The 27,228-nt window shown below is 41.5% G+C and overlaps 1 protein-coding gene across 7 annotated transcripts in view; it reads right to left on the bottom strand.

The window, feature by feature from the left end:
- LRRC3B (leucine rich repeat containing 3B) overlaps positions 1 to 27,228 on the bottom strand; it is a 110,945-nt gene that overhangs the window by 29,808 nt on the left and 53,909 nt on the right. The window lies entirely within an intron of this gene.

Below are 27,228 nucleotides of genomic sequence, written 5' to 3'. Positions count from 1 at the left end.
AACCACAATTTATTGATCTGTTTGGATTAATATAAAAAGGAAAATCTTTGATATGGCAAGAAACAGGAGATTCAGCTTTTTAATGGAAATTTTCCCAAGGATCTCCCATCAATTTCAGTGAATACTAAAGCTCTGTGCATTCCTTTCTCAATAAAAAAAGGAAAAAACATAGGCCTAAGTATCGAGTACATTTGACATTTCTTCCATAAAAACAAAGTTGTCATCCTACCCTTGAATCTGCTAGTGATCATCTATAATTTTCAGCAAGTTACCTTATCCTCTCTGTACCTCAGTTTCCTCATCTAATTAAATGGGGACATTGATTATTCCTACTTCAGGATTGGCTCATCTACTTCCACAGTCTCATTCTACTAATTCTCAATTTGACTCTTAGGTAGAGTAGTAAAGGTAGGTGATCCAAGCCTGCAGGTGAAATGGAAGAGAATCTCATACTGGCCAAATAACCTCTGATACTTTTGCAAAGGGAGTGCTCAGAATACCCCTCTCTCAGAATAAAAAATAATGTGCAATGAAATGGATCTTTGTAGCCTGCCCAATATAACGTGGTTGTTACTTGTACTAATCTAGTAATGCAAGTTATACAAGTTATGGACTTTTATGCTGGATTGATTGGGATGGGTAGGTAGTAAACTGATGTCTGGTTTCTAAATTCCAGTTTTTAAATTATTCATAAAGTATGCCTCCTGGGCTGGGCCTTGCTTCTTTCTTGCATATCTGGTTTGGGAGAGGGAGTGGTCAAGGAAGGGCTGGAAATTTCAAGTAAGGAGTCCAGGATAAGGATGCCAGGCATGACTTTGTGCCTCTTGAGTTGGGGGTGAAGAAGAGAATAAACCTCTGGAGGGGACAAGGAGGCTGTAAAACCCTCCTGGAGGGAAAGAATGTGACATCCACTCTCTTGTTAGCACAGAAGTCCCTGCGTCCTGGGAGTCCAGACTATTCTCCAGAAAATGAAATGCTCGCTTTGGCAGATGGTAATGACATTCATTCACTCAACAGCTCTTTACTGAGGGCCTACTATGTGCCAGGCACTGACTAAGGAGCCGTGGATGCAGAAATAAAGACAACAGAGTGAGCCTCCGCCTTCACAACAAGGACTCCAGACAGCACGTAAGCGAGATGGGCACCGCCTCGTTGTCTGACCATGAGTTCCTGTGTCTAAATCTGAGCGACAACAGGTGCCACGGGGAAGAAGAAAGAATTTGAGTCCAGGCTCGGCAGTGTGATTCTGGGAGGATGACTTAACCTGTTTAAATTTCTGTGAATGTATTTTCAAATGAAAGCAAAACCATATGGTCTCTAGTGCATCTTCCTTAATCTTTACCTGTTAATTATAAATGAAATGCAGAGAGAAGCTACTTTCTTGTTCTGGCAGGAAAATCTTCGGGAGGACTCTCGATACAGAATGTTTACAGACATAGGATCCTTAACACTATCTAGCACATAATCATCATTTCCTAGAGGGGATTACCCACCAGCACACCTCACTGGCTACCCCAGGACTCTGAGATTTTCGAGAAATTATCCAGTCACGCTAGCACTGTACCAAATGTCTAACCAGACTGTCACAGTGGGTATCATTTCCACTTATCAGTAGAAACAGAGTGAAAAGGATAAATAACTCTTTATAAATTGATATCAAAATGCATTAAAGATCCACCCAAATAAAAAGCTCTTATGTTATTTTGACTCTTCAGTCAGGATGAGACACACGGAAATTGAAATTACAGAACTTGAAAAAAAAAAATGTTTATTTGATTATTTTTCACCGAGAAAGAGAGTGAGCGGGGTAGAGAGAGAGGAAGGGCCCCCATGGGGGGCTCAAACCCACAAACCACACAAGATCATGACCTGAGCGGAAACCAAGAGTCAGAAGCTTAACTGACTGGGCCACCCAGGCACGCCCCCCAAAATTACATAACTTTTAAGGGGTGAGGAGGTCCTCGGACAAGCAAAAGAGCTTTTCTCCCCCCCCTTGAAATTCAAAACGACCTCTGGGAAAACACGGTTTATTTTTGTAAATAAATAAAGTCAAGAAAATGTAAATCCCAGAATTTCAGGTAGTCTGGGTTTTGTCATTTTATAGTTTCCTTGACCTTTAATAATTTTTAAAAAAAAATAAAAAATCCCATGGAATTAGATCCTCAGGAGGACTCATTCAGAGGGAATTTACCTTAAGGGCCCTGGGGGAGAAGCCGATTCCATTGGCAACTTCCTCAGGTTTTCCCTTTTGCTCAAGGCCCCACCCACCTGAGGCCCACAGGTAGGCCTCCTCCTGGGGCCCCTCCTGGGGCCAGGAGGCGGGGGAAGGGCCCCGGTGTGGCAGGCAGCTTTGTTACCCTTGTCCTCCCCTGGCCCACAGAGCAGCAGTAATGGCGGCACCTTCCAGATTCTTCGAAATGCAGAATCTCAGGTCCCACCCCAGACCTCCTACATAAAGAGCTGCACTTTCACAAGGTCCAGGTGATTTTCTTGCACTTGAAGGTTTGATTCGCTCGGCCTCAGCCTCCTCTGCAGGCTGAAGGAGGAAAGCAAGTGAGCATGGCAGAGGTAGTGACCCATGGAGGAAATGAAGCTCAGGGACCCCTTCTCCCCTGAATGTGGCGTTTCTTTGCTTTTTCCCCACCTCCAATCCCGCATCACTCGCTTTCATTCGTTCATCTGGCCACTCAACAAATATTTTCTTAGAAGCCTCCTCTGTGCTAGGCACTGTCCCCCGCTGCGTTGAGGGTATGGCAGTGCACGCAGCAGACCAGGTCCCTGCCCAAACAAAGCTTGGGAGGGAGGAGGGTGGAGGAGGAGGAGGAGGAGTGAGATGGACAGGAGGCAAACACATAAAGAAACCATTTAATGTCAGGGAGTAGCTATGAGTCATAATAAAGTAGGACAAGAAAAGCCTGTTGTGGTGGGATGGTGCTGTTTCAGACAGGGGTTGGGGGACGCCTCTCCAAGGAGGTACCTGTTGAGCAGAGAACTGAGTGAGGAAACCATTATGAAGGTAGTTGGGGAACAGTGTTCCAGGCAGAAGGAACAGCATGTGCCAAGACCCTGAGACATCTGCAACTTCTTTGAGGAAGGGTGAAAAGTCTAGCTTTGGCTGAAGTGAGGTGGTACAGTGGCAGAAATAGGTTTGGAGAGGTCAGCAGGGGCTAGAGGTCAGCAGGTCTTCAAAGACCATAGTGGGGGGAGGGGGTTGGATTTTAATTTATGCACAATGACAAGCCACTGGAAGACTGTGAGTAGAGAAGCAAGACTGTCTGATTTATATATTGAAAAGATTACTCTGGGGGCACCTGGGTGGCTCAGTCAGTTAAGTGTCTGACTGTTGACTTTGGCTCAGGTCATGATCTCACGGTTTGTGAGATCAAGCCCCACATGGGGCTCTGCACTGACAGCGTGGAGCCTGCTTGGGATTCTCTCTCTCCCCCTCTCTCTCTCTCTCTGCCCCTCCCCTATTGGGCTCTCTCTCTCAAAATGAATACATAAACAGGGAAGGGGAGGGGAGGGAAGGGAGAGGAGGAAAGGGAAGATTACTCCAGCTCTTGTGTTCACACCAAGGCCACCAGCCATCACCTCTTCTAAAGAAGCATCTACAATGCCACAGATTGTCCATCTCTAAGGGTTTGTACCCCCTTGTTCAAATATTTGATGACTGAGTCAAAAACTGAATGAATGATTGAAGGAATGGTTCCGATTGCCCGTATTTTGGCTACCTGAAGCAAATAATCCTATGCTATGCAGTATTGATCTTTTCTCACCATATCTATTTAGATTTGCTATAGGATAACAGACACATTGTCAACAGGAAGTCCACCCAAATATTCCTTCAAGATCTGAGGTTTTTAGAGAATTCCGGATTTCACTTTGTTTCTAATGGGAAACCATGGAAAATACACATTTCTCTCATAGGCAGACTTAAGAAGGAAATTCATAACCATTCCTCTTAGGAAGCTCGTCTCCCCCCCTTACTCTCAAAGACTTTTATAATAACCCTCAATAGAATGTGAATTGCGTATTGGACGACCTTCGAAGTCACTTTTATCTCTGGTTCTATGAATCTACGATTTTGGTGAATCTTGACTGTGGTGCTTTTCCAACCTTTCTTCCAGAATAAGCATCAAGAACGCTGATCATGATTAGCATATGGCTTTGAGGGTTAGGTGCAAAATCTGGTTCCTTAGACACCAACACTGATCAACAATCTCTACTTCTGCCAGATGTTCACAGGTTTCACCAAGAAGCCCTCTCTTGTGCTTTTGTACGTATCTAAAACAACTTTTAAAAATTTTAATCTGGCCATATTGGTAGCTCAATTTTGGCTGGCAGTGAGAATGCATGACATGTGTACCTGTGTTTCTTTGGAATTACAGCGTTATTGTCCTTACATGCTCTAAATAACCTTCACACTTGTATAGCATTAGCACAGAGGTGCTTCCGGTGTCCCTCAGCCAACTGGCCCCCTAGTCAATCTGCTCTGACTCACACAGACGATCCCTTCTTCACATACAAACCCCTAGCCCCTCCAGAGTGGGTCAGGACCATGGTGGACGAGCCTGTCTCCTGACAGACAGCAGTGCTAGCTCCACGAAAGGTCCATTACCTGACTCCAACCACCACCCACCATTGTGATCATAGCCCAACACTAGCCAAACCTCCCTCATATCTGCCCTCACGTGGAAGCCTATGGGAAGTGCAATCTCTGCAGCACACAGCACTGGTGGTTGAATATTCTCGAAATCAACCTATACACATCCCCACTTCCTCAGAGGAAACTATGGCTTCCTTATATAATGAATGACTTATTTCTGCATAGTACTGTACAATTTTCAAAGTGCTTCCTGCACATTTCTTTTCTTTGATTGTTCACCATCCCTGCGGGGAAGACAGACACGGTTTTTATCTTCATTTTGCAGATGAGGTTAATGACTCATCTTCATGACCAGTCAGTGATGGAGCGAGACTGTGAAGCCTGCTCTCTGACCCCAAGACTAGCGCCCTTTTTATTCCACCGTGACACCTCACCCAAGTCCAACTTTATGCTGCAACTCGGAAGCACAAACATCTCCGATCTACGTGCCCATCCAGTCAGAGACTGCAGGGAAGCCTAGACTCCCAGCCTCCAAAACCAAGCTTCCACACCAGTGTTCATGGACGTGCAAAATTTAAAGATGAAATAAACCAAGGACCGATATAGTACGGTCACATTTTATCGTGTCAGCTACCACCATTATTTCATAAAAGTAACATGGCCACCACCAAAATAGAAAGTAAAACATTTTAGAATAAGAGCTAGTCTTTCCTAAGAAACAACCATTAAACCATTTGCACCACTCTATTTTTAAAGATATAATTATATTTTTGGGGGCACCTGGGTGGCTCAGTCAGTTGAGAGTCCGACTTTAGCTCAGGTCATGATCTCACAGTTCGTGGGTTTGAGCCCCACGTCAGGCTCTGGGCTGACAGCTCAGAGCCTGGAGCCTGCTTCGGATTCTGTGTCTCCCCACCGCTCTCTGTCCCTCCCCTGCTCGCACTCTGTCTCTCAAAAATGAATAAATGTTAAAAAAATATATATTAAAAAAATAATAAATAAATAAATTCATATGTATAAAATTATTTTTTCAAATCTAAAATTAGAAAAATGAAAACAATTTTCCTTTAACTATGCTTTATATATATTAATAATTGACAGTTTGTCAATCTGAGTGTGTGTACATATGTGTATATATATTATATACATACATATATATATTCACCAATGCAAAGAAAAACAGTTATTTCAATTAACTTCATTTCTGTCAATATTACCAAACCCCCCAGTTTCACATGCTATTTGATAAAAATGGAAATAACACTCACTAGGCCTTCTTCACATAGCTTAGAATATTCTAGGCCAACTGAAAGAAGTGGGGAATCAACTGTTTCTATGCCACTGGTTTCTTTTCTGCCTCTGTCTCTCCCTGGAACTCTAGGAGGACAGTGGATCGTTGGCAGGGTGTGCATCTGGCTGAAGGTAGCAGGTGCTGTAGGAAGGGGACTGCAGCACCTAGAGCCTCTGCTGAGACTCAGAGCTGATGGCCTGGGCCTGATTCAGAACCCTGCCACTTGCAAATCATCTGATTGGGGTATCACAGGCACTTGTGTTACAGATCTGATTTTAATAATCACTGGCTTTATTTACATGCTATACTTGAATGTCTCCATTTTATTTTAAGAAAATAACGTTAAGTCCCTACCTGTATGGCATCTATCTACCTACACAGGTATCTTCTTATATGCAACAGAAATTAGGTGGGGAAGGACTCCATAGGGAAGACATTCTACTAAAGTACAGAGAAAACATATATCAAAGACTAGACGACAGGGGTGCCTGGGTGGCTCAGTCGGTTAGGTGTCCGACTTCAGCTCAGGTCATGATCTCATGGTTCTGGAGTTCGAGCCCTGCACCGGGCTCCGTGCTGGCAGCTCAGAGCCTGGAGCCTGCTTGGGATTCTGTGTCTCCCTGTCTCTCTCTGCCTCTCCCCGACCCATGCTCTTTCTCTGTCTCTGTCTCTCTCTCAAAAACAAATCAACATTAAAAACAATGTTTTTTAAAGACTAGAAAACATTAAGAGAAGGATTTCTTGGTCTTTCTGCTTGCGATACCCCAGGGTGTTTACAATTATTTCAGATCAAGTCATTGAATGTCAACACAATAGCCCAATATAAAATGATGCTAAATCCATTTTAGATTATATTTATAAGCTCATGCTCTTTGACAGACAATCCTGATGGACAGAACTTGAAACATGTTGACACTCAGGTCAAACCCTTTTCTCTTCACTGAGGAAGAAAATGAGAGGAGTAGGTTGTGGGTTGAAGCACATAAGGAATGGTCAAGTTTGAGCTCCTTTCTAGAAATGCTCGTTTGATGTACTTGTGGGACTTTGAGGTTATGAGGTCTCGTAGGTAGCTTATAAACCATTTAATCATCTAAAACTATTTATTATTACAGGTGACCCTTGAACAACACAGGGTTAGCTAAGGGTACCAACCCTCTCCCGCCCTCACAGTTGAAAATCTGTGTATAACTTGGACTCTTCAAAAACTTTATGAATAGCCTACTGTTGACCACAACCCCCACTGAAAATATAAACAGTTGATTAAGACATATTTTGTATGTTTTATGTATTATATACTTTATTCTTATGGTAAAGTAAGCTAGAGGAAAAAATGGTAAGAAAATCATAAGAAAAAGTACATCTACAGTACTGTATGGTATTTATTGAAAAAAAAAAAAACCCATGTATAAGTGGACCCATGCAGTTCAAACCCATCTTGTTCAAGGGTCAACTGTATATTTAATGACTGACAACCCCAGCATTAGGTTCTAGGGATTAAAAAAAGAATACGGGCCCCGCTTCCACAGAGAACCTACATTTTAATAGCAACCATTTCTGTGGTAGCTAATAAAATGCTTTTATTCTTTGAGAAAACTTGTTTTTAAATATACAATTCATTTGCAAATTTTAAAGAGCATCCTTCTTTTTCTTTTTTAAGTCATCACCCCACCCAATGTGGGGCTCAAACTCACAATCCCAAGACTGAGTTGCATGGTCTACTGACTGAGCCAGCCAGGCACCTCATCTTTTTTTAAATAAGAAAACAGGAATAGAAGTCGAGTGCTGTCACATTTACATAATTCCAACATTTTACTTTTGTTATTTTGATCTGGCTAAATTAGTCAAGAGCCTACATTTTATTTCAGTCCACTTAATTTCACCTTAATATTTTTCACCTTCACGAGTAAATGTGTTTGCTTTTGTCCTATGACAATATGACAAAATATAGTTACCAAATATTCATAATTAACTTGTTGAATTGGATAGCACAACCTCCCACAGACTTCAGAAAGATCTCTATTAATTAACTTTGGGAGATGATGAAAGTCACAGCCACATTTCTGAGAGTGCCACATCATGAATCCACAAACTAACCCAACATAAACCTCTCTTGTAAACTGCAGAGTGTGCTTGCTTCAAAAATTCAGGAGGTTTAAATGTTTCAATGACTACTATTAAATCATTGAATTGACTTAGCCCCAGATCTCATCATCAGCAAACCTATTTATTTCTTTGCTATTGTTTTATTATTATTTGTTATTTACAATCTCCACGAGGCCCAAAGATTGGGTCTCCTGTAGCTTGCCAGCTTTCCAATGTGGTGCACAATCCAGGGGTCATCTTCTAGAACATTTGAGATGTCTCTATTTTAGTTTAAGAAAACGACCTAAGTTCCCACCCATATGGTATCTAACGTAGTACCTACGCCGGTATCTTCTTACATGACATAGACATAGTAGAGGGCAAAGTAGCCAGAGAGGAAGCAAGATAGAGAGGACAGCTTTTACTCCATCCTGTGCCAGAGAAGAGCTCCCCTGGAATTCTATCCTGTTTGTAGGCTGGGAATAGATGTGGAACAGGCAAGGACTCACTGGTAAGTGTCTGTATCCAATCCACAGGCCCTGTTGCACTGTCCCATTTACTACATGTCCCTAAAATTCTCCCTACACAGCTGAGAAAACCTTAATAGAACACATTTTCATAGTACCGTGGCTCAACTGTGGTGCCATTTTTTTCTCCACTATCTACATAATTTGCAATAACCCCTTGAATATCGTTGGGTTTTCATCTCGCACAAAGTGTATCTAAAGACACAGCAGTACAGTTACTGCTTGAAATGAAAACCTTAGCATAAGAGAAATAAAAGACTGCAGAAGCTAACTTTTAGATACTTCATGTTCCCATTTTTTAAGGATTATGATTTGTACCAAGAAAAAAAGAAAGCAACCTATGAACACTTTAATTTTTCTTGGTTTGACATTTGTGCAGAAAATACTGCTCACCACTGCAACGGACCTTCTTGGGGGCTATGCAAGTGCGATCTCTAAGATTCACTTTATGAGGCAACGTTTACATTCGCCGAGGCCAGAACTGGAATCTCAAATGCTATGAAGTTGGGTGTGGTGTGGGACTTTAGAACAGTGAGTAAACCTAGTCTGCCATCCAGGATTCTTATCTCGTGGGCAGCCTTGCTCTAACTCACAGTCATGTGGTGTAGTCGCCTTGGTGAAAGATGATAACAAGTATCGTCAACCTTCCAAAAAGTGGCCCCTACAAAAGGTACGCTATGAAGTTGTTTCTGAATTAAGATGTTCAAAAAAGACCCGGATGCATTCTATCCAAAATGGATTGATTTCAGAGACAAGGAGGGACTATCAAATATGGTGAGTGCAAAAATCTTAAGTAGCTACTAGAGTAGCTGCTACTGTAATGTGAGCCCCAGATTTGAGGCTGAGGTTTCAGTCTCTGATGGAAACTGGATAACCAATTTGAGATTTTATGTCTAATGATAAAAATGTGAATATCAACAGCCTGACCGGGTTGGAGGTTGGGAGCAGGGACTCAGTATGAACTGCCAGTCCAGGAAATGCACGCTAAATCTAATGTTCTTTTTCAAAAGGCAGGTGATCTTCCCAGGGTAACCACCCAAGTGAAGGGTCTTCTTCTTTTTTTTTTAATTGTTTACAATTAGCTGAACATTGTGGGAAGATATTTCCATATACTTGTAATCACAACTAACTTTTATCAAACAGTTAAGAACTGACCTAGCAATTGAACAATGAAAATACTAAGAAATCAGGCTGAGAACTGCATGGCGTGTTGCAACCAACTTATCACCACCTCTCTCCTCCAGAATTGCTGACTGTGATTGCTAGGATAGCATATCATTAAAAGCTGTGTTCCCTCTTTCTTGATATGTCTTTGGCTTTGCCTTTTGACAAATCGAGATTATTCTCTTCAAAATGTATTTTGTCTTCCAAAAAATGTACTCAATTTTAAATTTAAGGGTTCCATTTAAAAAGACTGGCATTGCCATATCAATGTGTATGTATGTATTAGATCTTTTTATATTCAATATTTTTCTTATAAATCCAAAAAATATATGCAGAGTGACACAGTTGTTTACCCAGAAAGCAGGGTGTTTTCAGGGGATGAACATCTCAATTACTGGATAGCAATTTATTTCAAGTGGTTGAAACCTAGAGCTGGGGGGAAGGGGTGTGCCCAGAACACCATATGTTTGAAAAGTCTATAAAATGAGTTTCACAATGAACCATTGTTACTGTAGGGGCTTTTCAATTTTCTAGCAACAAAACAGATCTTGTGTTTAAAATCCACAACGTTTATATCTTGTCCTTTCTGGGAGAGTTTTCTGTTAGGGAAGGATGTCAAGCTCAAGTTTGCAAATACAGAAGAAGGAACTCTAGGACAGAATTTGAACACCTAGAATGTGGTCCTGGTTAAAATAATCTGTTTCATGTCCCTGAACTTCAGTTTCCTTTATCGGTAAAATGGGGCTAGTTTTGATCCTTTAAATATAGACATTCTTTTCGTAAGATACAGGAGAAAAGGACTGTGTTCACTTCTCCCAATGCAGGTTCCACTATGATGCACCTGCCATAGGATGCAATGAACATAGCCTGAAAGGATTGAAATGTCAGAATTCTCCTTGCTAGTTCTTTATATGTGCTGATAAAGACATTAATGGTTACTCAACTTTTACTATGCTCCAAGTACCACACTGAGCTCTTTATGTGAATTATTGCTTTTTATTTGCCTAATCTAATGAGGTAGTAGCTATGATCATCTCTATTTTATGCTTGGGGAAACTGAGACACAAAGAGGTCAAGTAACTTGCTCAAGGTGATACATTAGTAGGCTTGGGAATTCAATACCCAGGCTTGTTATCTCTTTGAATAATAAGGAAACAAATAAGAAACTAATGACTGTGCCTTCAGCTTTGTTAATAAAACTTTTGATTCCTGATATTTTTATAGCACTTGTGGTATTTCTTGAGATTCCCAGACAATCCTGGAATATCATGAGCTTTATTTGATAGCTTAAAAGGCCCAAAACTCAGGAAGAAGAAATAATTTGCCCAAGGATCTAAGTGGAGCAGTGAACAAGAATTCGAGCCTTCAGAATACTAATATGACGACATTCCCCTGGATAGTTCACCATGACCTTCTATCAAAAAATGGGGTAGAAGGGAGGGCACAGGACTGCAAACTAAATCCCTTCAGTTATTTTGGGAAACACAGTACTAACATGTCTCTCCATATTCTAGAAAACTGCTTTGCATCTCTCACTTGTGAAAGTCAAAGTGATGAAGTGATTTCTCTTTAGAACAGAGCATCCACCAGGAAATGTACCTCCTTTCCTAAACACCCTCACTTCTCCAGTGATGAAAGATACAGACAAATTAACAGCACCTATAGGATAAAAACAAACAGGACAAAGGAGATAAATGATGAGAATGAGGTGCTAAGCTGATGGCAAAACTCCATCAGGTATAGAAAGGACAGAAGTATTAATTCTAATCACCTAGAAGGAGAAGGCTAAGCAGGGTGGAGAGGGAGAAAGAGCATTTTATGAAGCTCAGGGAAATGTGATTATATTTGGAATGTGCTAGAGTGGATGAGGAGGACTTGATTCTTCTCCTGGGGTGAGCACCCCCAAGTAACAGAACTGAACCCAAACGAACAACACTAAGCGAAACTAATGGGCCTGGAAGGGGCATCTGTGAGCACACCCTACTCATGGAAAATCCAAGAAATCACCTTTTGCTAGAGACTGTATGGCTTTAAGTAAGATTCAACTTTGGGGAAAGAAAAGTAATGAAGTGTGAAATAGTGTTTTCTTCAGAATGGCAAATAGGAAAGCTTTATTTTCCAAATTACTGGGTTGCTCTCTTCAAATAGGGCAGATTTCACTAAGAGTAAATCTTAAAGAATAGGAATCAAGCAATTAGTGAAAGAAGGTTCATGACTCTCGGGGTTATCAAGGGTAAAATGGCAAAAGTCATCTCCTTATTTTACAAATGTTGGGTCACTAAAAATTTTCAGTGTACCATCAATGGATGAGTCTTTCGACTCAACATGGCTTTGAACCTATCATTAAGTGTTGCATAAACAGTGTTTTGGACCTATCATTTTCAAATAACTAGATGATGGAGACATATCTGGGTTGCAGTTAAATCCTAAAGAAAATGGATTTGCTGTCTTTATAATCTATCTTGGGAATGCATAGAATAGGGGAGCTCTCTTTTTCCCTCCATAAGTGAATTGTAGAGCCTTTGTTCCAGAGGATGTGTTCTGGGAAATGACTAGACTTTTTGAAAGAATAGTAAGCAATCAGGTTTATTAATGTAACTGTGGAAGAAGGACCTTCCAAACTATGTGAGCAATTTGCTGCTTCTCATTGAAAGGAGCAAAGTAAGAAGAGTGAAGGCAAAGGAGGTATTCTGGAAGCATGTGGCTGGCATGGACTGAAGTATGACATGGTCTAAACAGTGATGGCTCCATAAGTCAGTCATCCCTCATCACAAACACAGGGACCCCTTTGGAACATCAGTACATCGGGGGGCCTACTATAAGGTAGTTGAACTTATTTAATATTCATTGACTGAAAAAATAACTAACGACAGCAAGCTACTCTAAATTCAGTAGTGCTTTTGAATGAATTTGCATTTATTAATCTCAATGAATAGCATCTTTGTATGTTTACCCTATAGTCGAACATGTGTGTGTGTGTGTGTGTGTGTGTGTGTATGTGTGTGTGTGTGAAATATTAATTTGTTCAATCTATTGATAATGTTTGATAAGCGTGCGGATTTGAGGACCCTTATAAGTAATTCGTGGCTCCCCAGGATTCTTCAGCTGCCAGATGGGAACTACTAAGCCCTTTCTCTTCTACTAAAGACTCCATGAACTAAAAATAGGCTTTTAGAAGGCATTCCAGCACGTTATCCTGCAAAAATTTGCAGTCTATCTGCATTGAAAAAGAGCCAGAGTATCAAACACTAAAATGGTAACAGTATTCATTGCTGGCTAGAATAGTTTAGGGAGGTTTATTTGCTTTTCTGTATTTTCCAAATTTTCAACAGTAATTATTTATTCCCTTTGTAGTAAAAACAAACAACAAAAAAGCCAAACAAAAACTTAACAAAAGGTCCCCATGCCATGATTATCAGGAAGGCCCTACCTAGCAGTTCACTGTAAAGTTAAACACCCAGACTCTTGGAAAATGTCCCTAATAGCTGCTTCTACTCTCTCCTGAGGACCCATTCCTGCAAAGCAATGTGGGAAACTATGAGAATGTAAATGTGCATTCTACAACCATGACGTATCCCACAAAAACTAGGTTTCTGGCAAGAACAACTACATCTTCAGCACAAAAGAAATCCTGTTCTGCTTCTGTTTGACTTGGAGGAAAATTGCACAGCCTTCAAAGCTTTCTGATACTGCCTCCCCCTAACCTCTCTAGCTTAATGCTTAACCATGATGTTGAGTAACCAACTCTGGCTCTGTCATGGCATTTCAAAGCCATCTTGCTTACTAGTTCTTCAAAGAGTCTAGGTATTTCCCAGGACACATCCTCTGGAACAAAAGCTCTCCAATTCACTTATGGAGGGAAAAAGAGAGCTCCCCTATTCTATGCATTCCCAAGGTAGATTATAAAGACAGCAAATCCATTTTCTTTAGGATTTAACTGCAACCCAGATATGTCTCCATCATCTAGTTATTTGAAAATGATAGGTCAAAACACTGTTTATGCAACGATTAATGATAGGTCCAAAGCCATGTTGAGTCAAAAGACTCAACCATTGATGGTGCACTGAAAATTGTTAGTAACCCAATGATCTGTGTCTGCATCTACAGGAGGGATCATACAACATTGCTAAGTGTGGTGGAGACCACTATTTATCTCCCAACTCCCAGTATCACCTTCTTCTTTGGTAAGAGATACTCAATTTTTGCAGGTACGTGACCACCCGCAATAAAAATCATACACCCAGCCTCCCTTGTATTTAGGACCGTTCATGTGACTAAGTTTTGGGCAAGAAGATATGAAGAGAAAGTGTTGTGCTGCACTTCCAGAAATCTTCTTATAAGGGAGAAGGCACACCCTTTTCTTGCTCCATCCTACTACATGCAATGTGGATGTGATGAATAGAGTTTTACCAGCCTTTCTGGACCAGAAGAATCAGGCCACACTCTCGGGATGATAGAATAGTGAGCTGAAGGGGGGGTTATATCCCTGAGTGAATAATTTCTTTAGCTTTGATTCCAGTTCTGTATTGCCTACTCTGAATTGTTTCTAGGTGAGAAGATAATAAATGTTTGCCTTCTTTAAGTCGCTATATTTACTGGGCTTTGTTTTGTTTTTTGTTGTTGTTTTTTTTTTTTCAAATCTCTGTACTTGCAGCCAAACCTTATCTTGAAGGCTATATGAAGTTTTGTATGACAAGCAGACATTTTAACAGAATGCAGAATTAGAACACTTAATAAACTTAAGTTAGGCACTATGTTCAGTAGTGAATATCAAGTGTTAGTGATCCTTAAGAATTCACTCAGAAGGTTAGCATCCTCATCAAATCTCCCAGAGGCTGAAGGGTCATGGGAACGGATATTCTGGTATAACCTAAGGCTTGTTTCTTTCTCTCAAAAGGGGGCCTTTAGAAACAGTGAAAACAAAATCACAGAGGCAACATTTCTAGAACTCAAGGAGCCCAGGTATTGGTACAAAACAGTTCATTCTTAGTTTTCAATGTTGTTGCTGGCAAAAGTTCGTACTAATACCTCCCTTTTCAGCCGAAATCTCTATCTTTGATGTAAGTGTTACAGTTGATACATGTCTATTAAAAATAGCAATTTCAATTCTACAAATACCTAACCAGTACTCTGCAAAACTGCCAAGATCACGAAAGACAAGGAAGATTGAGAAACTGTCATGGACCAGAGGAGATGATAAGGGTAGTTTGGATACTGAATTGGATCCCGGAAAAGAAAAGCACTGTGGTGACATCCAACTAAAGTCTGGAGTTTGGTTGATAGTGATGTGCCGATATTAAGAGTTTTCATTGTGACAAAGCAGACTAACATAAGGTGTAAACAATAGAGGAAAGTGACTGAGGGCATACAAAGAACTCTCTGTTCTAGCTTTACTTTTTTTGTAAACAAAATTTTAAAATGTTATTTAAAAAATGGTAATATCTTTGGTAGATTTGTTGTGTTAATAGGTTATAAAACCATGGGCTTGTAGAAGGGATCCAGCAAGGGGTAATATCCTTCCTTCCAAGTAAACCCTTAATAAAACCCTTATCAACCGCTTCATTATCAGACAAATTCTTTGATGTGTACTTCTGTCATGGCACAACTGAACAATCTATTCTCTTATTATGAACTTACACAAATTTGAAGATGGTTATGGGGTTTTTTGTCCTTTTCTTCACCATCAATTAACTATTTGTCATCAGCTTTTCCTCTTACACTTCTTTCTTCCATGAAGTCATTTTCCTGGTCTTTCTAAGTTTTCCACATATGACTAAATTTCAGATTCAGATCATACTAAGTGCTCTCACAAAGGCATGCTGACAGTAAGCTTTCTAAGGGCAAAAGTCCTCCTTCTCTGTGGTTCCGTCTCTTCCCTTTACACAGAGTAGGTTCTCATTATGTTTCTATTAAGTTGACTTAAAGTAATGAACAAGGAGTATAGTGAAAGAACCATTTCATGATTCTTGAGTGACTTATCACCTTTGCAAAGATTCTAGCATGATGTCAGATTTAATCACAACACTAAACTTTTAGCTCTCGCATATTTATTTCAAAGCATCAGGTTAGATAGATTTTCCACTACATCATGAGCTACTCTTGTGAACATCAGATGCCTCTGGGAGCTCCATGAACTTTTTCTAACAACCCAGGATAAAAACTGTGGAAGGAAATCCTCTTTTAGTAAAATAAAATCATACCTAAGGTTTGACCAAAATTCTCACAATTGCCAAGATTCCTCACTTATTTCCAAAGAGCATCTAGAAAATCCACAAACTAAGCTCTAATTTTTGTTTTTGTTTAATTCTAGGTCCTTTCTTGTTGAGTTAGCCTATTTTACTGTCTGGTTGTTTATTTCTTAATGCTACACATTTTTCTTACACTATATTTTTAGTTTGTTGCCTCAACTCTTTTCTTTATTACTACACTCTACTCTTTTCTGATTAGATAATGACATTTTGAAGTTTGTTTTGGTACATTAAGATAAAAGAGAACATACAAAGAAGTCAGCTGGGAAGAAAAACATATCAGCAAGACAACCTCCAATGGTGCTTCCAGGAAGTACTTTTGGCAGAACTTAATGAGGACAAGAAGAGAATCAACGATAAGAAGAAGAAATAGTTTAGTGAAAGTGTGATCGTCAATTACCTCAAAGTGAAATGTGATTTAGAAGTTAAATACTCACATAAGTCATCCTTCAAATTGGGATCTGCCCTTGGAGTACAAATGGGGCCAGCAGCACTCTGCCCTGGACAGCTCAAATCGTCTTGGGCATTAGTCTGGTCTCAATCCCTGAAAGGAGATGCTGTTGAAGCAATATCCTTATTCCCTTGGATCCCTTGATGATTCTGGTATGTCTTCATTCCTAGCAGCCTCTATATCCACGCCCTTATTGTAGGATGACCCTCACGCTGCTGTAACTTGCTTTGCTTAAACCAGTGCTTCTCAAAATACGGTCTGCAAATCAGAAGCATCGGCACCACCTGGGAACTTGTTGAAACTGCAAATTCTTGAGCCCAACTGCAGACCCACCGAATCAGCAACTCTAGGGGTAGGGCTCAACAATCTGTATTTTAATAAGCCCTTTAGGGGATTCTGACACATGAGCAGTTTTGAGCTCCACTGACTTATATACATAGAAAGTCAAGTGACTGGGACTTTATTTTTTGGGGGAGAGGCAGTACCTGGCCGACGTTAATAGACGTGAGTGTATCGAAACCCCAGGTGCCCCACTTCTGGTGGGGACAAATCACAGGTGGGACCTAAACTGTCTCCAGAACTCTCTTGTAGAACTGAGCCAAAATTACCTTCTGTGGGACTCTCCTGAGAGCAGCCCATACTTGACCTCTTTACCTTTATATCCCTGCCTCACTGCCCTACTCCTTTACTACTTTTTCCTGGGACCAGTACCTAATAAATCATTTTCACATGAGCCTTCAGCTCAGAGTCTGCTCCTAGGGAACTACACAAGAAATATGTCCTTCAGGGAAAAAAAAGAAAATCCACCTTCGTTGGTTATAGCCTGGTGACCTAGCATTACATTATCGATTGTTACTAGACTCCGGGCACCGTATTACAGAATGGGGACAACACGAACAACAGGAGTCTTTCTGCCCTTAGAGAACTTAGGGCTAGCGCCAATAGTGGTGGGAAGCAGACACAGGATATTGTCAGTATAACAATAGTGAAATTCTCAACAGTGCTAGGAAAACATTTCCCCCCAAATTCCTGAAAGGGGCAATAAGCCAAGCTAGCTGCTCAAGTGTGGATGAGGTTTAGCGAGTCAGGATAGGGAAAGTGAACAAAATATTCCAGCCCAAACCACGGACCACAACATGAAAGCGAGCAACAGAGAAAAAAGTCATGATTTGGTGTTCGTGTGGTGTCAAGTTCAAATTGGAAAGGGGCAGGTGATGATGCTGAAAAAAATAGGAAAGCACTGGAAGCACAGGAAGACGTCCGTGCCCTGTAAAGTAGCATGGCCTTTTTCTGTATCTGCTGATGGCTCTTAAGCATGAGAGTAACTCTGTCAGAAGTGCATAGGGAGATCCTTCTGGCTGAATTAAGAGGGATGATCCTACCATCAGGCAGACCAAGTCAAAGACTCCAGGGATAGTTCAGGCAAGACATACCAGGGGCCCGAGCTAGAGGAGGATCTGTTAACACACGAAATATTTAGGGGGGTGAAAGTGACAAGAGTTTGACTGCATAAATGTACTGAATGACAGGGAAGAACGAGGCAAGGACAAATCCAGGTTTCTGGCTTAAGTGATGCAATTAACTTAGAGTCCTCATCATTTCCAGTTTGTCAGTTCAGAATAAGGACTAAAACAGTCCTGCTGAGAACTGCTCCCCCACCTTAGGAAAGCAAGACACAACTGATATTCTACATCAACACAGTTGACCGAAAACTTCATCGGTGCCGACAGACACAAGGCGGCTCTGATTAGCACAGATACAGAATTGCCTAATCAACAAAAACACCAGGCACAATTAATACACAGGCCCTTTCAGTTAAATGCAATTTAGGCATGATTACTTAAATGGAACGCTTATGAAATTATCCAGTATTTCGTCAGTAATTAATAAAATTCTAAGCCTTGAGAGAATCAGACGTAGAGCCATGTACAAGTTTACTAGAGAACGAACAGTGAAGTAAAGATGTTTGTGTTGGGGTGCAGGGAGCAAATACGTAGTCACTGTAAGCGGTCAGCAAGGCAACCTGCAAAATGAAACCCTCGAATTACTATTTGGACAGGAGCGAGCACAGCACCTGACTCTGGTACATAAATATTACCATTAAGTGTGCCTCTTTTCTCAAAGCCAGAGCTTACCACCTGCATAAAGGGAGGAATATGTAGAAATGACTTGGAGGAGGGTTTACCGGTGCCTACAATACAACCCAGTCTAGCTCCATCCTCTTGCACACGATGCACTGGGAGCAAAAGTGACCGAATGGCAAAGCCAGCACAAGACCTTGGCTCCCCTTCTGTCCAAGTGTTCCAGCTCTTAGAAAGGCCCCCTGAGTAATACACATGCACGTATTCACATCTCTCCTTCCTTTCGGCTCTCTTTGACTTAAACTCCTTGGTATCCAAAATGAGGAGAAATAGCAATAGGAAAGACCAGTGTCAGGTTTCCCTGAAAATAATGGCGATGTCAATTGGCCTCATCATCCCACCATCAATCTGAGAATAGACCTCCTTTAAAGAAGCGTCTGGGTCGGGGAAAGCAAGAGGCAATGGTGGGAATCAAGTGATATTCGTACAACCAAAATAGCTGCCTTCTTTCCAAGAAATTTATAGGCAAAGACCCCAATCCCAATTTGAATAGAGCGGAGATATCTGTCTATCTGTCTGTCTTAAGGCAAGCAGGAAACAGCAGCTACGGCAGAATTGAGAAGCTGCATGGCACAGAGATTTCAGAGGAGGGGCTGGGGTTGCCAGAACAGTAGGAGAAAGTTAGGGGTGAAGGGGGGCCTTTTAAGGGGACATAGTGGTAGAAACTATTTATTACTCAGTACTAATGCATGTCACTATTTCAATGACTGGTGTGCTGGTACCATGTGGATCAGAAGAGTATCAGTCCTAACAAACAAGAATATTGTTCTTTTATTAAACTCTCTAAATCCCCAAATGTGAAGCACAGGTAGGGTATGGCAGAGAGTTTAAGGACAGTAACAAATTGAATTAACTATAATGATCAAGGGGGAAAAAAGATAAGGCAGGGTAGCTTTAATAGTTAGAAGAAATGACTTAAATTATCTAACTCAAGGGAAGGATAAGGAAGGGCTTTGACGAAAAGATCTGAAATGCATATTCCTTTAAAGGTGAAGTTAATGTGATTGGTTTTCTGGGATAGATAAGGGAATGCTGGGGTGATAGGTTAAGGACAGCAGCATTTCTCAAAGGAGCCTCAGGAGCCTCGGGTAATTACTGGAAGGCTCTGAGGGGTCACAGAGTTCAGAACCTATAACCCTGAGAACACGGTTAGCTGAGCAAGATGAGTGACCCCGATCCATTCCAGACCTTTCTGTACCTTCCTGACCTTCCAGCCTTTAAAAGACATGGAGATGTCAGAGACTGACTTGGTCTTTGATCTTGAGCTGGGGGACTCTACAAAACATCAGGAAATACAGTGGGAGAAATTGATGGCAGTTGCATGAACCAACTTCCAACTCTAATGACTTGACATATTTGGCATATGTGGGAGACATGTGACCATTGTCACAAATGCTGCAACATCAGTATGACAGCTAAGAACTGGGAAAGCATGTGTTTTACTCTACAAACTTGGCCTGAAAACTGACAACACATCCATTCAATATGATGGTACACAGTCATTAAAATGATCTTTATAAAGACATTGTAATAATAATGTTTTTTTAACATACATAATGAAAAGGGAGGATATAAAATTACCTGTACAGTATGATTGCAACTAACAACAAACACCTAAAGTCATTAAAAAAACCCCCAAATATTAATAATCTTTGGGTTGGGGATTGAGATTTTGAGTGGCATTTCTTCATCCTCTGAGCTGCCAGCACAGAGCCCAATGAGGGGCTTGAACCCATGAACCGTGAGATCATGACCTGAGCTGAAGTGAAGGGGTTTCTCTTAAAGATGCACACATTTCTGGGATGGCATTTCTATGGACTGGTTTGAAAGGCATTCCTAATTCATTCAGGGTGTTTTTGAAATCGTTCAAATGTCTAACACAAATTATTGTAGCCATTAGGGTCCCACGTGGATTAATAGTAAATCAAAGATAAAATTATCTCAAGACTTGTCTTAACAAGTTTTATCATCTTTTAAAGAAATACATGATATTCCACACAACACATTAGTGTGGTCGCCACCACAACCCCTGAGGTGGAAACTATTACCACTCCACATAAGGGGGAGGCAGAGGCTTAGGCAAGATGAGTTAACTCACTCAGGGCCATGCAGCTAGGAAAGGAAAAAAGCAGGATCTAAACTGGGTGCTCTCTGACCTCAAGCCCTATATCTTTGACCATATCCTATACTGTCTGTATTTTTTGACTCCAGAAATACATACCTAGATAGCTTGGAAGCCAACAGTCCTCACAGACCGTCTTTCTTTGTCACTGTTTGCTCTAAAACAATACCAGAGAAAGCAAGCCATGTTCGGGAGCAGACATACACACACTAACTACTGGAGTTCAGTAACCACGGGCCACTTCCGAAATCTAAACGAACCCTATCTTAGAAGCTACACTTAAAGGAAAATGATGATGTCATTGTCTGATGGTTCTCCTTTGATGAAATCAGCTTCAAAATGTTACCTCCTTGCACACATAAAATTCACTCTGTGAATTTGTTCTGTTTCGAATTTGCTAATTTATTTAAGAGAGCTAATCGTATCTAACACTAACATTTACTCTGAAAGACTTATCATGAGCTGCTGCCCAAAAGAAAACAATTCTGATCTGGAGAAATTGAATGAAATAGAATAACATTCTGGTTTAAAATTCACTTGCTTCAATTCCCTGACTTTCTGACCAAAACAAACAAACAAACAAACAAAAAACAAAGAAAAAATTAATCTCTAATCATAAGTTGTATAGTTTAATGATCAGGAGGCACCTCCATCACACTCATCCAGGAACCAGAGACATCGAACTCCTGGCCCCAGCAAACAAGCAAAGCCCCTGTGATCTTTCCTCCTGACAATTCATATTCTCAAGTCCCCTAAATTCTTGGGCAGAGGAGAGATGTAGTAATACAATTATGACCCAAGTCCTATCTTACCTCTCACTAAAACTTAGAGGGACAGAACTGTGTGCAGCTGGGACGTTAAAACTCTAAGTGACGGCTTTTGCAGAATGAGAAATATGCTGGCGCGAGACAAGGCAACAAGACAAATCACGGGCTGAATCGGAGTGCAAAAATCTCTGGTGAAATGGATTTCATCACAAAACACCTTTCCAAATGAAGAGCTAAATGCTAGAGGCCTCAGAGAATCATTTCAATCCAGATGGGCTAACACTTCAGAGAAGAACCTGTAGGGAATATTTCACAAAATAGGAATGAATGAAATCAGCTGATGGGGCTTCTACTGGTTTTTAGCCTCTGCAGAACATTCTATTTTCAGAAAACCTAAAGAAAGCAAATCCAAAAAGACTTTTTTTGTTGTTTTCTGTTTAAGTGTCCAGGCAAAACTAGTTCTTTCTGAGGAAGCAGCAAAAATATAAAAATAGAGACTCAGGAAACATAAGTTGGGTCTTTACCCGATGCTATTTAAAATATATACCAATGATAACTGAATGTGTCCATCTAACCTTTGAATCTGTCTATACAGCAGTATATAATGTATATAATTTCAGTGCATTATCTTATCTCAACGTCCCAAGAACCCCGGGAGGTTGCAGGACAGCACTGGGCTCATTTCACAGGTGATGAAACTGACACAGAGAGACTAGAGGACTTCTCAAAGGACAGATGCAAATGGCAGAATCTGAACTTGAACCCCCACATCCTTGGTGTATGTGAGCCCAGGACGAGCATGATGAGAGAGTACGCTCGGCAGCCAGCCTGCTCAGATTCAAAATCTGAGCTCTGTTGAACTGGAGAGTGTGCTTAATCTCTCTGTGACTCAATTTCTTTATCTATAAAAGGGAGACAAGGACAGGACTGTTGTGAGGATAAAATGAGTTAATATGAGCAAAGCGCCTGGACCCCGTAAGCACTATACTTGTGGCTGTTATCATTAACTATGTGCAGATATTTGGTCCCACCTCCCCTTTTAGACATAAAAACGTACTTATGAAGGTATGCCTCCAATATTTATATCTGGGTATCTCCAAACTCCCAATGTACTATGCAAAATCATTAGCAAGTTAGCATCTGATCCCAAGCCAGATGCCTAATTTTCTATGATCCCGATATTCACCCCTGCTCTCATAGTTCACCATCCCTTCTGTTGGGTAATCGGTTGCAGTCAGCTCATAGCACCGCTCAGATGGAATGGGATCTGTTATCTTCCTGTTCACCGTCCGCGTAGATGCAACCTTAGCACTGGAGTGGCCTGAATGGCACAAACTCGTTCGGACCCAGAAGAGGCACTTTATAAAATACTGTAGATTAAAAAAACGTAAAAGATCCCACTTGCCTCCTGATTGCAATTTTTTTAGCTACTTTCACAATCGCAGCCTGGTTATTACTCCTTATCACAGAGACCACCTCATCTGAAAATATTTTGTATAAAGAACGAGGCCTTGCAGCACCTACCGGTTTGGCCATCTTAATCACCCTAAATTTCAACTCCCAGAAATTGAGTGTTGGAGAAAAAAATTCCTTGGAGAGCTCATTGTCATTTGCTATTTCTGATGAATGCCCATTATTCCCTTTAGATTTTAATACATTCAGAGGAAATAACCATATTGTATGGGCTAATGAAATGTACTACATGAGCAACATACTCTGAAAAAGCTGACGCTTGGAGTTTGCTTTTGGAATTATCATAACTTAATTTGACAGAGGTTTAAGAAACAGATAATAACAGTTGTATGCATTAAATATTAATGAGATGCTATGGGATGTTCCTAGCTTACAGCTGGTCAGTGAAAATGCTCCATAAATGTTCATTCCTTCCCCTTCACTGCACCCCATCCAAAAAAAAAAAAAAAAAAAAGGCTTGGGAAGAATGGTCTCAGCCTCACCAACTCCCCCACGCTCCTTAAAATGTCGTAGCTCAACCAGCAGCATTCCTGGGGAGCTTTCTAGAAATGCCAAATCCCAGGCCCCATTTCACACCCACTGCATCAGAATCTGCAGCGTAAGGTGATCCCAGGCGAGGGGCTCCGTTGGTGAAGCGTCCGACTCTTGGTTTCGTCTCAGGTCATGATCTCATGGTTCGTGAGATCAGATCGAGCCCCGTGTTGGGCTCTGTGCTGACAACATGGAGCCTGCTCGGGATTCTGTTTCTTCTTTCTGCCCCCCACCTCCACCCCCATGTACTCTCTCTTTCTCTCTCAAAATAAATAAATAAGCTTAAAAAAAAAAAAAGGATGATCCCAGCTGGTTCCCGTGCACGTGAAAGTCTGAGAAGCACGGGGCTACCTCTCTGCAGGACCTTTATTTGCAATTGTCTCTCTTACTGGAGGGCCCATTCAAGGAATGACACTTTGGTAGCTGTTCAGTGGGCAGGTAAAGTCAAGATTAGCCTAAATTTGATAGTCAGTACTACGATCCACCTCAGCAACCATTCTAGAACTAAAGGCCCCCAATCTCCCAGATTTTCTCTAATGTCCCTTGTTATTTACTCATGAAAGCTTGACAAAGCAGATGCGGCCTCACCTGCAACCACCCAGAACCACAAAAGAGTGAGTCATCCCACTTTCACAACTCATAGCTGGGTGAGCCCAGGAATGAATGAAAGGCCAGGCGAACCATCCCTCTTCAAGACTCAGCTCAGAAAGCAACCTCTCACAGAATGAACTCGGTGGCTGGAATTAAGAAGTTTCAAGAGATTCCAACAAGAAAAAAGAATTGGAAAAGGAAAATAACGTAATGAATCACTCTGATTTTGGCAATACTCAATGTAGGAAAGAAAGTCTGAGTCTGTTTAAGTGACTAACACCATCAATTCAGAAAAATGATTTAGCAAATAAGAAAGTTGAAATGTGATCACTTAGGATAAAACACCCTCAAAGACAGAAATGGGATCTGAATGAGCCCCCCGTTAAATCCCAGGGGGGTCAGTCACGAACTCCTCTTGTACCAGCCCCCTAGTCACTCTGTCTTTGGCCAGCAAGTATATTTTAAAATTGAAGGTAATTCAGGGGTGCCTCGGTGTCTCAGTCGGTTAAGCGTCCAACTCTGAGTTTCAGCTCTGGTCGTGACCTCATGGTTTTGTGAGTTCGAGCCCCGCATCGGGCTCTGTGCTGACAGGGTGGGGCCTGCTTGGGATTCTCTCTTTCTCTCCCTCTCTCTCTCCCCCTCCCTTTCTCATGCTGTCTCTGTCTCCCTCAAAATAAATAAGTAAGTAAATAAATAACTTGAAAAAAATTAAACTTGAAAGTAATTCGGCAAGCAACAGTTGGACAGCAACTGCATACCTGGGACGTATGAATACCTGGTGGGGATTCCAAACATGGAGGTGATGCAGGGTGTTCGCTCAGGAGCCTACAGTTAGTTACTCACGGTGTGTGTGGAGAATGAACATCTATTTCAATCTTTAGAAACAAAAAATATTTTCACGCGTAAAGGCTCTACTTCAGCCAAGGGGGAAGGGCAAAGCACGGAGCATGGGGTTCAGAAAGCAACTCCCCAGGTAATAGGCCCTTAAGCAGAAGTCCCCGATGATACCAAAAGACAAAACATTAAATGCTTTAACTATCTCCTTGACATTGAATGGTTTCTCAAACACTTTTTCATAGCCGATTCATTTGTATATGTTCGGGAAGCCTACAAAGAAGGTAAGGAGGTGCTTTTCCTCCTAACTTAAGAGAAAAGGCCTTGCAGCTCACAGCTCAAATGAGTGAGTCATGCTTACATAGCTAGGAAGTGGCAGAAAAAAGAATGTGAACTTGGATTCCATATCTCAGTCTAGGTCTTTGCCTACTATTCCACGCTAAGTTGCATACAAAGCATACATACGCACATACCTTATTTCGCTTTAATTTTGATCTTAAATTACCCTGTGGAGTGCAAAGCTGCAAGGGTGATTGATTCTGATTTTTCAAATGAGAAACTTGCCAAGTGGCTGTTAGTAATGGGTCGTCAGGAAATGTCTGGGTTCCTAGACTGGGGAAGCTTTCCTCTGCTCCCCTGATGTGAGGATTCGGGACAATTCATTTCCTCCTCTTCTTGGAAACCTAGCTTGACGATATTTCACAGGCTTCCCTGCCATTAGGGTATCCGTGTGACTGAATTCTGGCCAATGGAATGGGTGTGCAAGGAACATACACCTCTTGTAAGGCCTGGCCTATGAAAGTATCCCATGTACATGCCTCTAAACCTCTTTGCTCCTGGCTGACTGGAATGGCAAACAACGACAGCCATGGAAGCCACGCATGGTGATAACAGAGCCTCGGACAGCTGAGGTCCCTGAATGGCTACATGGAGCAAAGTCACCTTTCCCTCCCACCTTACCATCAACTTCAAACTGCCCTGGAAACTATTTGACTAAGAAATAAAACTTTTGGGGGCACCTGGGTGGTTTGGTCGGTCAAGCATCTGACTTCGGCCCAGGTGATGATCTCACAGTCCGTGGGTTTGAGCCCCACGTTGGGCTCTATGCTGAAAGCCTGGAGCCTGTTTCAGATTCTGTGTCTCCCTCTCTCTCTCTCTGCCCCTCCCTCACTGTCTCTCTCTCTCTCTCTCTCTCTCTGTCAAAAATAAATAAACATTAGAAATTAAAAAAAAAAGAAATAAAACTTTTGTTGTGTTGAGTCATGACATGATTGGGTCAATTTGTTTAAGCAGTTAGAGGATCCTGGCTATGATACACAACCAGCCTCCCCGCCTGCCAGCTCATTTGGGGCAACAGCAGCAGCGACGTGAGTCTTGCTCTGTTTCACAGAGACTGTCAAATCCCTCCCTGTGGTGATTGTTCACTGTGCTCGCAAGTCATTGAGCCAACTGGAGGCAGTGTAGAGAAGCAGATGAGATTGACTCTGTGAACAGACCTCAGTCTGGAGTCTAGCTCCGTCATTCCTCAGCTACGCAAACTCCGGCTGGTCCCTTAGTTTCGGAGTCTTGGTTTCCTCATCTATAAAATGGTGATGATAAACAAGAGTAATGTTCTGGTGAATGTTAAGCCACGTCACAATGTCAGTGACAGGCATGGCACAGGCCCTGGCCCGTAAAGGACGTCTAGAAACCAGCAGGCATTAGCGATCTTTAGCAGGTGCACCGTGGGCTTTTCTGTCACCACAACACAACTAGAATGGTGGCTGAAGGTAATACGGGCAATTGGTAATAGAAAATCAGAGACATGAACTCTCCTTCAACTTGGCTTTCCAAGGAGGAGACAGCCGCAAAGGACAGTTACTTGACAACGAAAAAGATACAGGTAGGTGCTGTCGATGCAAACAGGGCAGATGAATCAGTGAAATGAACAGAAGCGGGTTTGTCTCCAGCACTACTGGGTTTTACTCATAATCCTAGTCCTACCTGTCGAGTAAGATCTATTTATCAGCAGAATGCCTTAGTCATGCAATTGTAGCAGGCTCTAGATTGGATTTTACTAATAGTCTACATAAACAAAGCAGCATGTAACTCAAGATAAGGACATTATTATGTGTCTCAAAGGCTTTAAGAGAACTCCAGAGGGTTAGTAAGAATTACATTTCCTTCTCCATTGGTCACTGGCTTTAAAGATAGGGTCGTAATGTTTGCTCTGTGAGTGCAGGCTTAGTTCTCTCATTACTTTCTTTGCCCAGCAGTTTCGAATCTACTTTGGAAAGTTTCCATTTACCATAGTGCTTCGTGAATACAAAACACAGACACATATATGGACACCACAGTGTTCTCTCGGCTTCACATCTAATCAGCCCCTCACCAAAATAAAATGTGCCCACATACAACTAC

This window comes from Panthera pardus, unplaced genomic scaffold (assembly GCF_024362965.1).
Source record: "Panthera pardus isolate Hobbes unplaced genomic scaffold, ASM2436296v1 HiC_scaffold_16, whole genome shotgun sequence".
In the NCBI taxonomy this organism is placed as follows: Eukaryota; Metazoa; Chordata; class Mammalia; order Carnivora; family Felidae; genus Panthera; species Panthera pardus.
This window is presented reverse-complemented; position numbering and strand designations above follow the sequence as displayed.